Below are 15120 nucleotides of genomic sequence, written 5' to 3' on the forward strand. Positions count from 1 at the left end.
CACTGGTCCTCCCTCGCCTCTTCCGTCCCCTCCCCTCCTCTTTAGCTCTTCCCTTCCCTCCACCTCCTCCGTCTTCCTCCTCCTCCTCCTCTTCTCTGGCCCCTCCACACGCTGAATCCCTTTCGCTTCTTTCTTTTCTCTCTCCGAGGTGTCTGTCTACATTTTCCAGCAACAGTCTGTTCTCCACAAATGCCTCTCTGCCTCTCTTTAGTTGTCTCATTTTTGTTTTATGTGTCAACCAAGCCTCTGCCTCAGTTTCTCAGTTCTTCTTTTCCCCCACTATCTCTCCTTCATTTGATCTTATTCCCCCCTTTCCCTGCCTCCATCTCCAGCATGCTCCTTTCCTTTTTTCTTTATTCCTCCTGTTCCCTTGCTATCCTTCAGTTCTTTCTCGTCCTTGTCTCTCTCACTGTTTCCACCGCTGTAAATGTCTTTTTCAATGTTTTTTTCTTCCTTCTCTCTCGCTGCTTTTCTTCATGTACTCTTTTTGTGTCTCTTATAATTTTCTTTCTTTCACTTACATGCATGCAAAATTGCTTGGAGAAATCAGGTTATGAAAGAGATTGGGCAACATGTCGGAAGTTCTAGACAAGAATCACACAGAACCTGGAAATTTTAGTCACTCAAACACCATTTGAAATAGGAACTAGATGGTGATAGACAATGCACAAGTTGGATTTTCAAGCGGCAAAAGCATTCATGTGTAATATGAAAGATGCTCATAGTTACAAACCCACAGAAAATTACCCAATTCTCAGTGCCGTGGAGTGCTTTAATATCTTGCAGGTCATTGTTTTAGTTTGAAAGCTGTAAATTAACTATTTAAGGCTCTTTCATCACTAGTCACCACACCTTGATGATGAAGCATTTAACCCCTTTGAGAACAAAGTGAGTGGACCAAGGGAAAATCTACTGCTGTATTCTGAACGTCATCAATTGTTTTAAAGTTTCAACCCCACAGGCACGACAGCAGGAACAATAGTTCCACAGCAAAACAGTAATTTGCTACTTTTCCTGTAATCTACAAGGACACATACTTGTTCATCCACTGTGTGCTGCATATTATTTTCACTGTGACAAAAGTTAGAGGGTCCAATCTTTTCCTGTTTTTTAGTTTAAAAACAGAAAAGTAGGGTGAGCTGTTCAGAAAATATTGTAATATTTCCCTGAGGATTCGGTGGAGATCAAACCAGAGTGAAAAGGAGAGTGAACTGACCTTGAAACATGACTCTGTTGCTTCATATCTACTAGATGTAAAACCAGGCAGTTGTGCGCGAACATGTTCACCATAACAATTTAATAAGGTGATAAAATGTGTCACGTCATGTCTGCAGCTTGTTGTGCTTCACTCAAGTGAATGAATGAATTAATGCAGCATGAATGCAGAAGAAAATGTCAAGGACAAAAAATATTATTTATTGCGACTACCATTAATGTCAAACCTTTTCAAATCAAAGACAGAAGGAAAGAAATCTTGCTGACTGACTGAAGCAGCAGAGCGCTCAGTGCTGCCACAGGTGGGCGAAACGCTGTAATCACCAGCTGAGTGCTGCAAAAGCTCTCCAGTCAGAAACTGATCATTTTTGACTGGTGGAAAAGGCTGTTTTTTCCTTTTTTTTCTTTCCTGTATGTTTTTTATTAGTTTCTCAAGATTTTTTCCCACCAACTTCCAAGGAAGATTAGCTACCATCATTGAGTTTTAGGTTTTCAACATCCCCTTGTATTGTGTTCATTAGGGTCTATTAGTCTCCTTGTTATGCCCGAGCTCAAACTGCCATGAGCAGGAATGACAAAGAAACATGAAACCTGGCCCAATACCTGGAAATGACGTGCAAATGCCCAAATACAAAAAGAATGAGCTCAATCAGCCAATGTGGAGCTGTAATTAAGGCTCAAAAATGCAATTCAAAATATGCAAAGAAAAAGCCACGCCTTCATACTGACTGCTTTGGAATTTGACACACAATTCCAGTGCAATAATTTCCACAGAAGCCTTCGGCAGCAAAGGATGCTATGATGGATGTTGTACTAATATTCACAACACTGTGAAAAATGGTGAGGTGACCAAATTTGGTGCAAGATTGAGCTACACAATTCTTCTGTAGATGGAAGAGATTGGTTTTAATGACCTGAATTCATAAAAACATTTTAGATAAAGGTGTGGCTCACCAGAAAATTGACTATAAACCAGACTATTCAGAGCATTTTTTTTCTTCTGTTTTCAGAAACCTTTCATTAACTGTAAACTGCATTTAGGATAATCCAGCATGCTTGAATAGTTTGTTATTTTTTCTGTTTTGTTTATGTTCGTGCTTGCAACTCTTGATTAAGAGCAATAAAAAAAATGTTCGATAGATGCTTGATAATGTCACATAAATGCATAGGATGCAACCTGCCATTAAAACATAAATATCATAAAATACAAAAGTTGGTTGCATGAACAAATGACCATGCTTCCATAAATTTACATAATTTCTTTGCAAGATAAGATGAGATAAGATTGGCTTTTATTTATCCCACAGTGGGGAAGTTTGCATTGTGCAGCAGCAACACACATTTATACAAGTTGAGATCATTCCTTTATTTTTATTTATGTGTGTAAATGAACTATGCATTTGCGTGTGTTTTACAGTGTTGTGCAAAATTAGGATTATTACATGTGTACATTGATTAATGGACTGAAGTGGTTCATTTAAAAGAAGGATGGTTATATTCATAGGTTCTTCTGAGCTGCGTTAAAAAAGTTAAATTTTTTTTAAATGATCAGTAATTATTGATATTGATTGATAAACATGTTATTGTGATCAATTTCTTGACTGTATTGCACAGTCCTGTTTTTTTTGTTTGTTTGTTTGTTTTGTTTTGTTGTGTTTTGTTTTTTGAAAAAGTGTTTCCTTATTCAAATAGTTTTATTGTGAAACCCGATGTTTTATTTTGAAACGGAATCGTCTAAATTGGCATAAGGACGGTCAATTTAACCTGAATTTGACGACGCGGTGAGAAAAGTTCTCTTCTTGTTTGTTTGGCATCTGGGTGATGTTGGAACAAGGTTGGTTATCATTTAGTTCCATATCATGAACTGTGCTGAGTAAAATTATTTCACTTTTTCATTAAAATTTGGATGTTTTCAGGGGGAATTTGCGAGCTGGCAAAACTGCTACTGGCGTCCCAGTGGACAACAGGTGGTTTAATTAAGCATCTGGTCTTGTTTAAGTGTATTTTGCGGTGCAGGAAGTACGTTTAAATTAGTTAAAACCCCTTTCCGTAGGTGATTCTGAACTGTTAATGTCTTTAACAGTTCTATATGCAGGCAAATTTATATTAACAGTGCTAATTTTATAGTTCCGTGGTAAACTGAATTACAGATAGCACTCTGACTTCTGACAGTGGAGTTTCATAATTGGCTTATACCGTCTGAAACAATCAGTGGCCTTCTGCTGGTTCTTCTCTGATTTAGCTGAAACTTTAAAAAAAAAAAAAAAAGAACTATGGATATTTAATATGGTATCTGTAAAAGTTTTAATTCATATATCAAGGCTGTCTCAGGAACAATTAAAGAGAAAAGCCTGCAGTGTTGTTTCTCATCATGCCAGTGATTTATTTCTTATTTATTTATCAGATAAATGGATCAAATAGCCTCGAATTATGAGTTCAGATAAATCAAAATTTAGAATATGCAATATGAAAAAATGGAAGCTGAAATGAAAATTCCCATTTTGGAGCACACATTCACAAGAAATATATTATTCGACAAGAGACATTATGTGAACTATATGTCGCTGCATGTCACAATAATACAAAACGAAACATATAGAATACTGTTTAATGTGAAACACCTGGTCACAAAAATGAAAAGATATCGATTTTTGTTGGACTTATATTACTGATTGAGCAGGTATAACAAGATCTACCACAAAATTAAAATATTGCTAGATAGCCAGATCCACAGTGAACATAATTCTGGAGTATCAAAATGGTTCTCCAATGAGGAACTAAAAAAATAATTGTAATAATGACTTCTGCATTACCAACTTTTTTGTTAATGTGTGCTCAAAGATGGGACTTAATTTTTTAAGTCATATTTCTACTCACTGTTTCGTCTACTTTTCCGATACTGTAAATCCTGAATCAATGGCACAATGAAAAATAACTTAACAAATTTCAGTTTTTTATCTTAAATGCATTGTCACCTACACATCAAGATTTAATGTGCAAACAAAAGCGTGCTTAACATTGCAGTTTTTTAAAAATAAAAATCTTGGGAAGTATTTAAGGTAGCAAACTAAAATTTCACAAATATTCTTATAAGTATTCACATTTGTGCTATAAAAAAAATTCAGGCAAAAAAGAAACAGCCGAGCAGAAATAGTTATAAAACTTTGATGATTTGAAATAGAATGAATCAATAGGAATATAAACAGTAATTTATTTTCAGAGATTTATGACACAAAGTTTTAAAATAGTTTTTCTCCAGAATGCTTACAGTGCCATAAAGTGAGGCTGTTAAAATATGGTAATATTTTGGTTTTCTTTCCCTTCACAGCTCTTATCATGTGTTCACTGGTAGTGAAGAAAAAGACAGACCATCATTCATCCGGGGACATTTAGAACAGTTGCTGTCAGGATACTTCTTCAACACAACAGGTTTAAAATCCTTTGGCAAACTGACGCAGGCAAAGTGAGTACGCTCCCAAAACTTATGTTTATTTTTTTTTTTGCTTTGACAAGATGAATTACAAAGTGTGAAAAGTAAAGGGGAAGTCTGAAACCCAAACCAATACAATTTTGCAATTAAGTGCATCACAAAATCCTTGCAAAGATTCTTTTCAACCTAGTATTTTAAGTGCGCCAACAGAACGTTTTCACTGAGGTAAGGATACCATTTCATAAAAGAAATTCAACCGTACCTATCTAACCAACAGAGTCTTGGCAGCTGTCTGTGACTAGTCCAGCATCCAGGCTAGCATATTGCTCATTGCATAAGTTGTGAGCACCTTACCCAGTTTTTAGATACCTACATTAATCATGCTACCACGTAACTGAGGCATGAGTAGGGGTGGTAATGATTAACAATATATTAACCGATAAGGCAAAGATGGGGGACATGCATGTCAGAAAATGTACTGTACATTAACTGTAGTGCCTGGTTATGCCACCATGTGGAGCCTCTTATTATTCAATGAAATGAAAGGCTGCAGCACGCTCGCTGGGTTTAATACTGTAGCGACCTGAGGAGGCGCTTACTTGGACTACAGGCAGTTCTGTGCTGGCAATCACAAGCGACCATAGGAATGTTAATTGTGAAATCTGTTAAAATTTGTTGATGAGTTTTTTAGTAATTGTTCTTTGAGTTGTGTTGAGCTTGAATTTCGATTGTTGTGGATATGTAAGGTTGTCCGTATGGCTGAGAGCGTCATGGGGGTTTAGCTAAGGATGGGCCGCCATGACAGAGACTTTGGTTAATGTGCTTCATGACTTCTGGACTAGTTTTCTCATATACAAAACAAGTCCAAGTTAATCGGGACAACATTTCTGCATTCGTGTGGCTGATAATGATGAGCTGAATTTGCGGTGACTAGATGTGCATGAGAATGGCTTAATTAGTACATGGAAAAGCAACCACTGTACTTTATTTACGTTAACTTTGATCAGTTGTTGATTACATGGTCAAGCACTGGTGAGGAAAATTGCTTAAAATTTGCATCTCTATGCATGAGTCTCATAAAACGGATCTATAGGCTATTATATTTTCTCTATGTTTTTGGTATTTTACATATTTTTCCAATCCCTTGATGAGTGTTACAGAACCTTAAATCCACTTAATACTTGAGGTGAGCAGTAAATCAAATAAAACATGCAACCTGAATCAATTGCAGCTGAAAAGGAGTAAAACATGGCTGAGTATCTTAATAGCACCTTCTGTTTATAATCCTTTTTTTAAAAAATGTATTAAGCACTTCATTGACTCCAGAGTATTTACTTTTAAGTTTTGTTTTGTTTTTTGAGGAAAATATTAAGTAGTGATGAAGTAGATGTTTGTTTTTTTTACATCAAAGATAAATGGTAGATAATAGTGTTGAGCTGATTTCTGTTATTCATTGGCTGACACCGACATATAATGCAGATATTGTGTTGTTCTTTTTTTATTGTTTGTTTTTGTTTCTGGCTTCAGATAAAATACAGAAATTTAACAAATGAGACACAAAATTGCTGAACTTTAACGGAGCATGTGCGTTGTGTCTGTTGATTTATGTAGATTTAAATTTCTGTATGCTGTGTACTAAATATTGTAGAAAAAAACAGACAAAACACATAAAAACAAAGTGGTAATGTGAGTAACAACAGAATTAGGGATGTCCAATATTGGCTTTTTTTTGGCAATAACCGACGATATTGTCCAACTCTCAGTTTCCGAGTCCAATATCAACCACTACTGATACCGATATATGTGGCCTTCATAACGGAACACAACTTAGCTCACACAGTCATTAAAATCATAAACTGGGATCAATCCACCCTGCTCTTTCATATGAGTAACAAAAATGTGCAAATAAAAACAAGAAAGGCACATGAAATAATCCCAAACCACAGACATATTGTTTGTCAGGCACAGCAAGCTTGTTACTGCAGCCACACTTGTTTACACGCTTCACGACGCAGTTTGATGATGTCATCATTTGCGCACTGGTAAATGCCAGTGAAGCCAAGGCATTATTTTATTGGTTTTCATGATAGGCAAAAAAAACCTGATAACGATATTGACCGATATTACATTTTTATGCTAATATCGGGTGGGTCGATATTATTGGACATCCCTGAACAGATTGTATCAGCAGATATCATCATTTTCTACCACTAATATTGATGTCTGATGTCGCAGTAACCATGATGTGTCAATTTAAGACAGTAACATTAAATTTCTCTGTGTAGCAGCTAATTTTAATCTTGCTTTACCCAAGCACTTGTGCATAGCATTGCAAGAATAATGTTTGTAATAAATGCAGTCTTTTTGCAGCATTGAAGGTGAGGCTTACTCAACTGAAAGTGTGGCTCTGCACCATGGAAAAAACAATCCATCGCTGTAGCTGCAGTAGCTAGCTGTGGACCAACATAAAATAAAGACCCTCTTTGCTGTGCCCTGGTGATTGGCCAATGCTGAGCCAATGGTCAATAGATACCAATTTTCACAAAAGGACATTTGACTGGCCAGATTAATTGGCTGACCAGTAAATCGTTCTGCCACTAGTAGACGAGATAAGATCTTATTTCCTACATTTACACTTTGTTGGATATGCAGTTTGTTTCTGTATACTGATGAAATGATGAAACTATTACCTGATTGCTGTCAGTCTGTCTTGAAACACAATTAAGCCCATTTCTGTCAATGTGGCGGCATCTGAACGTGTCAGCTTCACATCTGGATGAGCACCTTGGTCAGTTTTCAGTAACAGTCATGGCAACAATCTCACTAGTTCAGAATTAGTAACATTTCTGTGTCCCTTTCAACATGGCACATGTCGGAATTGCATGCATTCACATTAACGGATAGACACGCACAATATTATGACTTACTTACACTTGTTTTGAAGTGATTTGAAAAGGAATTGCATGTACTGGCTCTCTCCATCACTGTCATGGGTGTGTCTGGATGGAGAAACGGTGTATGTCTAAATGACAGAGTGCTGTCACCATAAGAGATTGATTAAGCAGCAGTGTTGTGTATCTTCTGTCTGAAGAGTGTTATTAGGTAGCTGAAATGAAGACTTTGCCAAGCTTGTTGCTGCCGGCTTTGTGTTGACCTTGCAAACTGCTGCTTGTGGCTGTATTTTGAATTTTCATGCGAAATGCCTAATCGGTCAGTGTAGGTTAGGGTGTCCAGCTGTTAAAAAAAAAAAAAAAACATGTATACCTGCTGCAGGTCAGTAATCAGATTCCTCCCATATCCTCAGACTTATTTCTGCACCGTCTTGATTTATTGTTTTCTTCTGTGTATGTGTTGGAGCATTTGGACTGATGACACAGTGAGAAGAGAAGCTCTGTAGTGAGAGAGCACAGCTTGTCTTCACAGCATGAATTTTACAAATAGGTGACTTTAAAACCGACTTTCTTTGTGTTCGTTTCAATTTCACTCAGACTTGGAACCAAATTATTTTCAAACTAGGATTCATTGCTACATTTAATGATCTTGCCTTTCATCCTGCCGTTTCGCTGTCACAGTGATTCGTGCCCTGCCTGAGCTCTCCAAGAGAAATATAGCTGGTAATCAAGTTATTCTGATCACCTACCCCAATTACAGAAGCCAACTTGCTTATATGCATGACATGAAAGAAATCCGATTACTGCAGTGAGGCGAAAGTTACTTAAGTGCGTATAAGCGTTTGATTGATTCTGTCTTTTTTGTCTTTTTCTCTCTCTCCTCTTTTACACATCTTTTTTCAGCCATTGCTGATGACACTCACGCTTTTGTTTTCTCTTCAATCTCACACACTCGTTCCCAGAATGTCTTTTTGTTGAGTTTCACTCCCTTCTGTCTCGTTGTGCTTTCACTTAGTCACTCGCTCTCTTTTTCTTTTCATGATTTTTTTCCCCCTCCCTCTTTGCCTGGTTGTAATCACAGTCAACAGGAGCTGATATCAGACTGCTGCTCTGCTTCTGCAGTCATGAGACTCCTGCTCTCCTCTATCTTTGGCCCTTAAACACAAACACACAGAAGATGTTTAGGCGCAAAGCACACACAGCACAAACTGTACACACACTCAGATACAGATGCACGCATTAAGACAACCTCACTGAGATATATACAACAAACTGCTCTAAGGCAGACACACACATAAACAGAGAGGTTCAAAACAACTGGCAGCACACACACACACATAGAGCCAAATACACACAAATGCAAATTCATAGTAATGTAAAAACTCTTTATGTGACAGTAAGACACATAAAATCCACACAGACAGGCTCTGCCAAACAGCTGCACAGCACACACACACACGCAAATTACACAACTGCATTCACTCATGCATTGCTCATGTTTAGCGATGCAAGGAAAATGTGAATTCTATGAAAGGAGAATTGCTTAATTCATAAACAGATGAAAACATTCTGATTGATGATTCAGAGTTTCAGGAATCACACATTTGGGTGATGAGTAAGTGCTGTCAAACACTGTGTCTGTTTTTTCAAACATGGCCCAGTATTTATGTTGTTACTCAAATGCAGCCATTACAAGCAAATAGTGAGGGCTGAGTCAGTTCTGGCATCGTCATAGTGCCGGATGTGGTTTTTCTGTTGTTGTCATGAGTGGATCTGTCTTCTCTGTTCACACAGTTTCTGGACTTTTTCTCATTAGCCCTTCATGTTCTGTATTTCTCTCTTAATTATTATTTTTTTGGCAGTCAAGGCATTCCTTTTTAAATCCCTTTCGTCATAAGGGAGGACCTGCTGGCTACTGCTTGCTTCATTTTAATTAGATGACCTCTCAAGTTGCTGGGTGAAATCTTGTGTCTTAAAATTGTATGTACTACATCTTGCTGAGATCAGGTCATGGTGAAAGCCACGGCTAAGTCTTTACAAGTTTGCAATATTCAAGATGCGATTTTCTGGATGAGATAATTCCCTCCTCTGGTAATGTTCACGTTTCTCTGATCAGAGCAGAGGTAGCTTGTTTAAGTTATAATACAGAGAATTGGAGATGCTGCTGACTGCAGATGTCAATCAGGCATGTTAGAGAGGATTTACATTCAGTGAAATCTTTTGCAACTTCCTGTAGCATCAGGTTTTTATTTTGAGCTAAAATCCAAGATGATAAATTAGGTCAGGGAAATAAAACGAGAGTGATATGTGCCAGGAGTAGACACTTCATCAGTAGCATTTAATAGTTTCACTTTAGTACATTAGATACAAAACACCATGAAAGCTCATAATATTGCACAGTTGTTTGAATAAACCCCAGCCGTGCTTCCTGTCTGCCTCATGCACAGGCCGTCATATTCCTTAATAATGAAGCCCCCCTGGTCTGCTGCTGCCTGGGTCTCGTGTTGTTTCGTCTTGTTTCCTCCATCCGAGCTCACAGACCTCTTCTGGTGGAGGATGAGGCCAGAACAGGAGGTCATTCTTGTGAGGTGGACTTTGTGGTCCAAAAGCATCCACAATCCTGTGTTCCCCACCTCCTCCATCTAAATAATGCACTTCTGGAAACCTGCACTGAAAACTTAGTGGCTTGACATCGGGGTGCATTTTACTTGCTTTTTTTAATTTAATGTTTATCAAAGTGAAATCATTCAGTTATCCTTGTTTATTTTTATTTATGTGTATCAATGTATTTATTTGTTTTAAATTTTTGTGTTAACATTATTACCTGTGCACCTTAATAAAGAGGCTAAAGTGGTTAAATTTCAAGTAACGTAATGAAACCTTTTTCAAAATGAATCTTTTTTTCATCTGGTCTTTATTAAATTAATAATTATTGATGTTGACTATAAAAGAAGACAATTTATCAACTACATCACCCAGCCCTAAGACAAAAAAATAAGCTTTCATCCTCCTTTTTTTCCCCACTTTGCCTACATTCATATGCAGATGTTGTTGTGTTGTTGTTGTTTCTGCTGTAAAAGCATGCTGACAGAAGCAAACTACTGTATCCATGTGTGTGTTTGTCCATGTGCGGATGCGTGTTGAAACATGTTGTATACAAAAAGCAAAGCTGTGCACATATTTGCACCTGTGTCTCTGTACAGATGTGTTTGTACGGCTTCACGGCAGAAGTTCCAACGATCCCCTGGGTCTAAGCAGGCTTGTCTCTGCGCGTACGTGTGTGCGTTATCACTGTCAAGGTGTAAGCGTGTTTTGTGGGTCTGGATTCCCACACATGTGTAACCTCCACCTGGGTTTTGGCTTGGCACACACAGACAGTCTGCCTGGCCCACTGTAAGGCTGCTGCTGCTGAAGGTCACACAGAATTGACCGCTCCTGAGCTCCGGCCGCCGGTATTGACTACAAATGAGACACTTTCTTGATCAAAGCGATGTCTGCGTGCACACACACAAACACACAAACACACACCCACACACACACACACACACACACACACACACACACACACACACTATCTATCCATCCAGACAGCCAGTCAGTTGGTGACATCATCGGCTGTCCTCGAGAATGAGAAAATAAAAAAATAAATACCAAATCAAATATAATAAATGTTCTCATGCACTGTATGAGATTCCTCTCTGCTATCATCCCCTTCAGGCTCCTCTGCTGCGGCCATTTTGCACAGCACAGATGTTTTCAATTAATCCTGAATTCCCATTTTCCCTGTCCGCCCCATCACCACCTCCCCTGCTCCCCCATCGAGCCCGGTTTCAGAAAATAAGTTTATTCTCTATCTGAAATGGCAGCTCTCCCTTTCTCTTCGTCTTTGTCCTCCCCCTGCCTTCCATCTTCCATCCCTTTATTTGCGTTCCCCCATCCTGTCGTCCTCGGCCACACGCTAGCTGTGGAGAATGTGTTTTTTAACCTTGACTTGCAGGTGTCGGAGGCAGAATGGGGCATTATTTGTCACCATAAATAGCGGTTAAGCAGCAGCGGCAGCCCTGCAGGAAAAGCCCCAGTGCGCCACATGCGAGTGCAGCCCGGGATACTTCATTAATCTTGCTGTCACTTCCATGACGCTTTTCATTAGTTATAGGGCTATCTGATCAACAGGCACACTCGACTTTTCAAAGCCGTCCGCCAGCAGCCAAGAGAGGAGAGAGAGAGAAAGAAAGCTGGAGGTCTGAAAAAAGACAGAAAGGAGTGAAATGAAATTCCAAGAGAATCAAAGCAGGACTTCTGATTGTCTTGGCTTGTAACAAATCAAAGAGTTGTGGGGGGGTTGACCCATGTGGCGCCACTGAGAAACCAGCTGACCCTTTAATGGAAACATTATCTGCTACACAGATTCAGAAAGTGAATAATTCTATCCGTGGACTGTAATCCGTGTGTCTCTGTTTGTTTGGAACATTCAGTCTAAAACGGATGGTGATTTATTTTGAAAACAAACAAAAACAAACAGTGTTTCGAGGTCTTCTTGGACTAAAAACTTAATTCTCAGTGCTGCTTAGGGTCTGCCACTAACATCTATTTAATCACTGACTAACTGACTAATCCATTAACTATTTTAACTATTTCTGAATTAATTTAAACTACTAATTTTTCTTCAAAAAGACAAAAACAATTTTCAACAGACTGTCACTGCATAATATAGCACAGAACAATGATTTATGTATCAAAGTGCCAAACTTTAGTTAAACTGTTAACTCCAGCATGATAAAAATTAATTAAAGAGGGCTTATTTAAAGTCAGTAATGGAACTCTAAAAGAAATCCAAGTTTCTGTTAACTCAAAGTAAAAAAAAAAAAAGTCCTCTGTGTTCTGGTGCAACATGGGCACTGTAATTATATTACAAGGACAGACCAGTCAAAGCAGTTTCTTCTCTCTTTATTGTGTAATTCGTCTCAGACTTTTGTCATAGCTTTGAATTACATGAAACTGTAGCCTCATTCATGGCATGTCCTATTTTGTGACTTGTGTACAGCGAATTTGTTAGATGATGTCGCAGTTATGAATTAAGGATTTTAGTGGTGCAGAGCAGCAGCTTTGAAGTGATTGCTGGTTAACAAATGGTTTTAATGATCTGTGTTTTAGTCACAGTTTCATCCTCCTTCTGTTGTCTGATGACAGAAACAGTGAAATAGAAAGATAAAACTGAATAATGTGTAATGAGACCAGCTTTATTGGAAATCTGGCTGTATTGAAAGGCAGTATATGTGAGCACAGAGAGCAGGAGAGAAGCAAACAGAAGTAAAGTACCTCAGTGCCAAATAGCGTTGTGTATGTGTGTGTGTGAAACTTTGTACAGTTTACAAACCATCTTTTGCTCTGTGATTATTTGCAGTACCTGCATGCTGAATCCTTGGGTCTTTGGAAACTAACATTTAATCGAATCTGCTGCTGCCATCATTGTCTGAAACTGTGGTGCTGATTCCAGTCAACAAATTACTGGAGCTAAAACCGGCTGACGTCATGAGGCACTGTGATATGAATGAATATTTATTGTAATAAACTGAAGAATTTTAGGTTTTAAAAAAATGAACATGCATTAGTTAAAAAAGGACTTTGATGCATTTTCACCTCAACATCATCAATTAAACAGACTAACTGTGGCAACCCTTGTGTCATTTATGATCAGCCTTTTTTTTCCCCACGTATGATTTTCTTTCTATACAGCATTTTTGTTTGTTAGAGGTGGATCCACCTCTCCAGAACTGGATTCAAATCAAAAAACACAAAGCAATGCACACATGCAACTCAGGGCTGCTGTTTGTAATTCTACCTCGGTTTACTGATACAGTTTCACACTCGCCACTGTCCACCCTGACCACCCTCCTACAAACTCTGTAGCATTTCCTGGACTAAAAGAATGTTGCTTGTTTCTGTTTGCTCCAAAATATGTTCGTTTTAGTCTTAAATTATTGTACATTTTAGAAGACAAGTTTTTTAAAAACATTTTTTTTCATGTTTGATCATATTTTACACTGACAATTCTCCTGAAATGTCAGGGAGCAAAGGCAGAAAGTCCCCAAAATGTTAATACTTGAATACAAGTTGTACCATATTTAAAGTAAACATTCTGAAACTGGCATGTTCAGGATGTTTAAATCAAATATTCAGCAGTAGACCCCTTTTACGACCCTTTGCAATTATTGTTCTTTGGTTTCTTGTTTCTCTTCTGAATCCTCCTTGCTAACAATGCCGTAACTTCACTATCTGTTTCCAATTACTTTGTCGGGTAAAAGCAGGGGGAGGTTGGTGGTGGTGGATGTTGAAAAGAATTGCATGGACACTTTGATCCTCTCTGCTGAGAAACTCCAAGGCTAAAAAAAAGAAAGCAGGATAGAAGATGGATCAACAATTTAGTAAGCGGTCGAGCATTGCACAGTATGCAGAGGCAGCATTTTCAGGCTGAAAACCTGAAACCCCATTTCTATTCCGTTTTCAATTTTACAGCAACTGCAAGTGTTACTGCTGTGTGGTTTTACGTGTTATTTTATTCCTTAAGTGCTGCAGGCTGCTATCCACCCTAGCCTGACACTCACAAATAGGGAAAAAAGCTCATGCCTTTAGTCAATATCTCGTATGTCATTGATGATATCCTCAAAAATACAACAATTCTGAGCAAAGAGAGTTTTGCATGACTCATGGCTGTAACTGGAAACAGTTGTGTGCTTTCCTCTCATGCCAGGTTCATTTTAAAGTACTGCCACTTGTTTTAAATGGTGTATATCGAATTTCAGAATAAAAGCTCCTCCAACTCCTTTGTTGAGCCAGTGTTTTACCCTGCAGGTATGAGCGGTTATCTCCAGCCTGTTCGCCGTTCACCCAGTGATGTAAAACACATGGAGAGGAAACAGTGGGAAACCAGATTCAATCCCAGAAGGCTTAGTGGGAGGGACACAGGCCGCAATGCATTCACTGCAAATGTAGGTGGGTTACACACAAGCCACATTTGACATGGCGCAGTTTTACGTAGCAGTGCAGTTCATAAACCCTCCGTCATAGTCGTCGGCCGTCAGTGTAATCCTCGGTCTACAAACTTGTGGTCAAGTCGACGTGGGCCAGAGCTTTCTCATCTGGTTTTGAGTTTCCACTTGTGCAGTTTTGATATTTTTCTCTGTGAATGACTCATAATCACTCCTTGATCCCAGGCAAATAAAAATGAAACGCTTCAGCTTATTAATTTCTGTTTTATTTTTTTCAGCTCTCTGTTGTCATGACATTTCGGTTCAGCACTCTTGATAGGTGTGGTGGTAATAGACGTTGCAGAGTATTACAACATATTGCATTACACTGACATTGCTGCTGCATGAAAATAAGAACTGTACTTGGACACAAATAGAATACAGAAAGCACATGTCTAATATGTTACTTTTCAACTTGGTTTGTTCCCTTAAAAGACAGATTGTGCTGAAGGTCTCCATGCACTTCTTTCCTTTTTTGCTTTTCCGTGGAGTAAAGATCAAAACAGAAACAAATAAAGCAAGTAGTTGCAGTTCTTGATATTGTAGTCATGGGGAC

At 38.4% G+C, this 15120-nt stretch overlaps 1 long non-coding RNA gene across 1 annotated transcript; it reads left to right on the plus strand.

The window, feature by feature from the left end:
• Positions 1-2865: 2865 nt before the first annotated feature.
• LOC111566125 (uncharacterized) lies at positions 2866-13205 on the plus strand. The gene is made up of 4 exons (XR_002745971.2): positions 2866-3049; positions 3132-3182; positions 4544-4678; positions 12941-13205. It is a non-coding gene; the product is annotated as an uncharacterized LOC111566125 (long non-coding RNA).
• The last annotated feature ends 1915 nt before the right edge of the window (positions 13206-15120 follow it).

The sequence above is a fragment of the Amphiprion ocellaris genome, chromosome 9, assembly GCF_022539595.1.
Source record: "Amphiprion ocellaris isolate individual 3 ecotype Okinawa chromosome 9, ASM2253959v1, whole genome shotgun sequence".
NCBI lineage: Eukaryota > Metazoa > Chordata > Actinopteri > Pomacentridae > Amphiprion > Amphiprion ocellaris.